The sequence below is a fragment of the Dermacentor silvarum genome, chromosome 4 (assembly GCF_013339745.2).
Source record: "Dermacentor silvarum isolate Dsil-2018 chromosome 4, BIME_Dsil_1.4, whole genome shotgun sequence".
In the NCBI taxonomy this organism is placed as follows: Eukaryota; Metazoa; Arthropoda; class Arachnida; order Ixodida; family Ixodidae; genus Dermacentor; species Dermacentor silvarum.
In genome coordinates, this window is record NC_051157.2 from 29,255,127 (window position 1) to 29,262,462 (window position 7,336).

The following is a 7,336-nucleotide window of genomic DNA, read 5'->3' on the forward strand; positions in this document are numbered from 1 at the left end:
GAACCTTGTTTACATTTTTCTACATATGCAACGGCCAGGAAGAAACCTCAATGACGGTATCCCTCGTTGCAATCGATTGCGCAGGAGCAGCTGTAATTCGTCGTGTATTGTAATTACACCGAGATAATACTCGCACTAGTGAGTACAAATAAAAAGTGGGAGTTCTGCAAAGTATATATTAGAAATGCGAAGATAGAATGGAATATACAACTCGCTAAAGGGCAAAAAAAGAGGCGCTGGAAACAAAGTTCACTGCTTGTATACACAAAACCTCGCAGAAAGATATTTAAAAATACGTATGAGTCTCCAATAAATCTACGTATTTAAGCAAACGTCAGTGTATATAATGCGTCAAATACGACAAATAAACATGTTGCTCAGTCACAGATAGTAAACTTTGAGCACAAAAAGACAGATGATCCTGGCAACAACATAACTATGATCGCAGAAATCGTGATATGTACCTGGGCCATGCAGCGGTCGCGACAGCGCCATGTGGGTAGAATAATAGAGGAATAATGCATAAATCAGTACGAAAATGTGTAATTTAGCTGCGTGCACAACGCCAACAATTATTCTGCACCCAAAATTAAAGGAGGGTATTCCTTCGTTTCAAAAAAGAAATAAAAGCAGGTAGCTGAAAAGGAAAGAAAAGGACAAACGAAGGCCACAGATGATGCGGTACGTTGAACTGCCCAATATCCGAGTGTTTTTGGCGAACGCCGCGTGGGCCGGGCTTTCAATGAGCAAGGTCGGTCAAAATTGGTTATTGGTATCCTCGTAATTTTTGTATTCGCGTGATAATTGTGATCATGATGCTAACTGCTAGAATAAACGGCGAAAATTTCTGCGGTTTTAAAAGTTAATTAAGAACTTATGGACCTGAAGGAACAGTGCTTTTTACTTGCATTGATTTTTGCTGCTTCGCTATCTAAAGGACAAACTTCTCTCGGCGGGAAAGTTGAGCTAAACGGACACGTTGATGCCGACGTCTCTGTGGGTGTATAGAAGCGCCAGCCTAACCATGCGTTCCACAGACATTGTAGAGCGCAAGTAGTTTTTCAGTAAACTCTTGGTAAAAAAAATATTCTCTCTGCGCTGGCAGTGGTCACTGGAAGGGTGACTAGAAGCTGCAGCAGTATTTACACATTTACATAGAACCTGCTGTCGCAGTGAGAGATGGGCATCTATTCCGGTGCTAAAACCTAAAACACTCCCTTGATGTCGTTGGCATACTTGTTTAGGTACCTTGCAGGAACAGTAGGCTGTTCGATTCCAGCGATGTCCGTCGTTTCGTCAGGAAGTATGGAGAAGCAGCCTGCTTTTGAATCTAAGCTGTCTTTGATAATGTCACCACAAATTTCTATAATTTGGTTTTGTGCGTCTGGGCTTAAATACGAGGCAATACTGGGGCAACTTTCCAAATGGTTCTTCAGATATGTATCTCCACAATCAGCTCGCATGCGAAGCACTCTGAAAATGCGTGTATTTTCAGCAGGGGCATTGCTTAAATCCATAGGGCCCCTGTCCCTGTGGCCACGGAGAGCCAGACCTTGTCGCCCGCAAAAAAAAAAAAAAAAAAAAAAAAAATCCTCAATAATAGGCCGTTCACTTTCTTCTGTTTTCTCATATTTTACTTTGCCTGCCCTGGTCCAGCTGATCAATCACATTGGGCACGCTTCCTGAAAATGTTTGGAGAAAATTATCAGCTGCTAGCTGACAGTCACGGTGATATTTAGTATTTTCGTGTGTGTGGGAGATTGCGAGCGCGCGCTTCCATTTATGGAACGGCTTGGACACGAGCGTTGCAGTGCGCGCATGTTGGCCCAAGTTTATAAGAACATTAACCTCATAAGTTCTAGAATTGAAAATCTTTTAAAGCATGCCTTTAATTGGAAATGTCAGCGCACCTTTCGCGTCAAAAGTTTATGAGAACTTTATACCCATAAAGTTTGGTAATTGAAATCCATGCGCTCCGTATATTCCGCGGCCGCTGCGAGATGCCGCAACGCGCGCGCTCGCTATCGAAAAGCCGTTGAAAGTTTGTGCTCGGATGGGGCTCCTTGCGTTACGTGACTCCAGGTGCAAGGGCGTTGTCACGAAATCCAGCCCGAGTTCGCAATGTTCGTGCCGAAATGTCTTTTCGAGCGTGAAAAGGACATTGTAGACAAAATCTAGAATGATTGCCGGCGTCGGTGGTAGTTTTGGTCGGCGGTGCATGCCAGCACGAAAAAATTTCGAGGGGGGGGGGGGGGGGGGGGGCTGAAGCCCCATCAGCCCACCCCCTGGCTACGCGCCTGCCTGTTTCGTTCCATCGCTCTTTGTGTGGTCATTAACTTGTTCTCGAGCTTCTTTGCTAACCTCCAAGTTTCTGCCCCATATGTATTAGCACCGGTAGAATGCAATGATTGTACACTTTTCTTTTCAACGACAGTTGTAAGCTCCCAGTCAGGATTTGGCGATGCCTGCCGTATGTACTCCAACCCAATTTTATTCTGTAAATTTCCTTCTCATGATCAGGGTCCCCTGTGAGTAATTGACCTAGATAAATGTACTCCTTTGCAGACTCTATAGAGGCTGACTGGCGATCCTGAATTCTTGTTCCGTTGCCAGGCTATTGAACATGATCTTGGTCTTTTGCATAATAATCTTAAACCCCACTCCTACACTTTCTCGGCTGAATCATTTGTTGTAATTCGTCCACATTGTTGCTGAATAGGACAATGTCATCTGCAAACGGAAGGTTACTGAGATATTCGCCGTTGATCCTCACTCCTAAGCCTTCCCAGTCTAAGAGCTTGAATACTTCTAAGCATGCACTATGCTTAGAAGCACTGGAGAGATTGTGTCTCCTTGCCTGACCCCTTTCTTGATAGGTAACTTTCTACTTTTCTTGTGGAGAACCAATGTAGCTGTGGAAACTTTATAGATATTTCCCAAGATATTCACGTATGCCTCCTGTACTCGTTGATTACGCAATGCCTTTATGACTGCTGGTATCTCTACTGAATCAAATGCATTTTCATAATCTTTGAAAGAGAGGTTGATTGTAGTCCGCAACCATATAGAGAGGTTGATTGTACTCCGCAGATCACCTGATTTATGACATGGATATGATCCATCGTAGACTATCCCTTCCTGAAGCCAGCCTGTTCTCTTGGTTGGCTGAAGTCAAGTGTTGCCCTGAATCTATTGGGAATGGTCTTGGCGAATATTTTATACAATGCTGAAAGCAAAATGATGGGCCCATAATTTTTCAATTCTTCAACGTCTCCGTTCTTATGAATGAGTATAATGTTGGCGTCCTTCTTGTTCTCTGGTACACTTGAAGTCGTGAGGCATTGCCTATAAAGGGAATCAAGCTTTTCAAGCATAATATCTTCTCCGTCTTTTATTAAATCGACTGTTATTCTCTTTTCTCCAGCAGCTTTTCCCCGTGTCATGTCTTGCAATGTCCTTCTAACTTCATCGCCGCTAGTTATAGAAGGAGCCTCTGTATCCTGGTCATCACTACTTCTAATGTAAGTAGCTTGGCTGCTCTGGTACCCTGTGCAGGTCAGTATAAATTCTTCCGCTGCTTTTACTATGTCGTCGAAATTGCTGGCGCTATTGCCCTCCTTATCTTTTAGTGCATACATCTTGCCTTGTCATATGCCAAGATTCTTCTGATTTCATGCTGCGCCCATATCTTACGGCTTCTCAATCTTTACCACGTTATAATTTCTAATATCCCTTACTTATCTGATCTCTTGAGTTTGACACTTTCATGCTTTGTCGTTTCTTTATTAGGTCCTTTGTTACTTGGGAGAGCTTACCTACTTGTTGTCTTGGTGCCTTACCTCCCACATCAGTTGCTGCTTCTGAGATCAGCCTAGTTTCTAAGCTGCGTGTGCGAGTACCAGCCTGAATTGGTCTGCCTTTGCCCTTACTGCGTCTAGGTTAGCATGTTTCTTTTTGATTAATTTTACTCTTCTCTCTCTAAATTGCGACTAGTTTTAGACCTCACTAACCTATGGTCCCTGACCCTACCAAACACTTTTACATCCTGCACTATGCTGGGATCGGAGAGAGTATGAAATCTATTTCGTGTCTTGTTTCTCTATTAGGGCTTTTCCAGGTCCACTTCCTGTTGCTACGCTTCCTGTAGAAGGTATCGATTATTCGGAGCCGATTCCTTTCCGCGAATTCTACCAGCATCTCTCCTGTACAGTGCTCCTAGAATCGATGCCGTAGTTGCCGATTGCCATGTTCACCAGCATGGGTTAACTGCAGGGGTCATGAGGAAGGTAGTGGCCGAATACTGCACCAGGGAGGCCAATTCCTGTTCTTGTGAAGGAGTGCATTTGTTGAAGCTTAGTGGGCCTTCCTAATTTGGTTGCCCCATGGACTAGCGTAACCCCACTGACTCTCGGAAATTTTTTTTTGCCGGTGTCAGGCGCCACTCCAAGCCGGAAAATGTAGTGGAATGGTGGATGATTCGAACCTACGACCTTCGGATTAGAGGCCCGTTGTTCTACCTCTACTCCACGTCCCCACTTCATAAACTGCATCATAAACTTCATCAGCTGCACTAAGTGCTGTAAACATTCGCTTACGAGCTAAATTAACGAGGACGTTGGCATGCGCGCACAGGCAAAGACGAACACATCTCATTCCATGACCGCGTACACTCGCTGTCAGAACGCTAGCACGATGAAGAGCAGCGGCGAGCGAATCCCCCTTAGTGCTGTCTCTCGCTTCAACGAAAACTAAGCGCGCCAGAACACAGCGCAGATTTTCCCCAAGATAGAATGCGCTCAGCCGCCGCAGCTGGAGTACTAGAGGAGATGCACACTATCCTGCCCCCCCCCCCCCCCCCCTCCCACCTCCTTGCACGCTTGAGAAGATCGCGCAAACCCTCCCCGCCTACCTCCCTTGCGAGCACGAGAAGACACCGCCGCATCAAGCCACCACACTTCTCGAATCACCCCCACAAGCTTTCGCTTATACAGGGTATTTCAATTTAGCTGCACCAAAGTTTTAAAAATTACCTGTGGCAGATAGCACAATTATAATCCTTGATCTAAACTACTCGATGAGGCGGCCATTACTTCCACGAAAAATCAAAACGCCTAATTGAATAATTAACGTAATTACGCTAATTACCCTTTTAATTAATTATTTTACGGCACATCTTTCAACCTACGAATTATAGCCGCTGAGTTCGCAAGGCGTATCCACTTGGAGTGAATTCTCAGGACTGAACCACTTTCGAGATAATAATTTTCAGTGCCCGATGCATGGGCGTTCCGGTTAACTTCGTGCTTCAATGCATAAAACAGCGTTTTCCTCAAAAAGTTGCGAACTCAGTGGCTATAATTCGTAGAATAAAATATGTGCCGTAAAATAATTAATTAGAAAGTTAATTAGCGTGATTAGGTTAATTATTCAATTAAACGTTTTGATTTCTCATGGAAGTAATGGCGGCCTTATCTAGTAGTTCAGATCAAAGATTATAATTTAGCTATCTGCCACAGGTAATTTTTAAAAAATTGGTGCAGCTAAATTGAAACACTCTGTATATCTATATACGTATATAACTGGGAGAAAGTTTTTCTCTCCTGCTCTTGACTGGTCATACATTAGTATTCTTAATTCTCAAGTTCACATCCGTATTTCTGCCTGAACTTTTTGGCGGTCGGATAACGCAAACTAAATACATCGCTGAATATAAATAGTAGTCATTGCCTCTTAGGATAGGATAGGAATAAACTTTATTCCTATCCGAAACGAAATGCCTCTTAGAGACATTCCGTTTTCTAGTGCCTGCTCTCAACTTAGATTAGTCTGGGTGCCTAGCCATATGGGCTTATTTGTGAACGAAATGGCCGATAGCTTGGCGAGAGCGGCCCTTAGTCGTCCTGTTATGTCGATCTTCTCGCCTCAACTTATACCTAACTGCTGCTAGGTTCAGGAGGCGTGCAACTATGCTATACTTTGTGCAGCCTGCTATACCTAATTATCGTCACAGGGCTGGTCTGCGCTATCTGCGATGGCAAAAGTGCTTGTGTCGTCTTGGGCTTGCGCCGTCTAAAGTATGGATGGAACCTATATAACCAATTAGCCTAGGCCAGCACTTTACTGGACTAATCACTTTTTTCTGTCAAAGTTCTGAAGCGCTGCAGATACACGTCAAGTATATGAGAAGACTGGCACGTGAGTGGAGAAACATGGCCGAAGCATTATGGCGATGTAGAAGCTTTTAGGCGAGGTAGAAGCTTTATGGCGAGGTAGTTTTTTCTCCGCACAAGGGAAACGAAAAATAGCCAAAGCTCGATTGAATCGTGTCTACTTCAGAAGTGCTCTCAAAGCGCTTCTGAAGCAAAGTGCATTTGCAGAAAATGTTATCTAGCAAGTAGGTTAGTGGGCACATGTCAGCACCGGTAGACGCACAATGAGAATGAAAAAAAAGAAGAAAAAAGAAAAAGAAAGAAACACGCAGAATTTCCTGTAGGAGTTATCTAAATGATGCGTAAGCATTTAATACTAATCACCTGCTGTTTCGTCGTCGTATGCTGCTGTGTTTAGTATAATTGCGAGAAACACCGCGAAAGAATCGTGAAACGGAGAAGCGCGGTTGCAACACCGAAATAGAAACTTAGACCAGCACGGAGACGATGACGAAGAGGCGAGTAGTAGCTAGCAATGTTCACTCATGCTATATGATGGCATGTTTGGATGATGCCGCTGCTTCGTGGAAGATGAGCACTGGCCGATGCGTGCCGTATGCGTGACGTAGTACGTGACGTAATTGAACAGTTGGTAGACCTCGTACGTAGACGAGGTCGATGACGCTGCCTCCTCTCGATGCGAACCATTATCAACAGAGATCAACCGTACCCCGGCGGCGGCGGCCTTTGGCGCGGCCCGCGCGGGCCCTCTATCTTGAAACCGATCTGCGATGGGAAGCGAGTGCGGCCGAGCTCTGATAGCTTCGTGAGCGCTGTGTTATTGCCGCTTAGTTCGCGTTGAAGCGAGAGGCAGCACGAAGGTAAATCGTTCTCTAAGGGTGAATTCTCTCGCTGCTGCGGACCCTATCTTGAAAGCGATCGTGTCACGGACGGACGGACGGACGGACGGACGGACGGACGGGTTTTCTCGTTGGGTAGACATAGAAATGCTTACGCATTTAAAAATCGGCACCTGGTTGGAAAAAGCCGATGGGAAACATGGGAACAAGCTAAGTTTACCACTACAGGATTAGCCATGCCAAGTCGTCAGGGCTATACGACAGTAGCTGCTGTCATCGAAAAGTTTACGTTCCAAAGTTTGTCGTTGCGCGTGTTTTTTTTTTTTT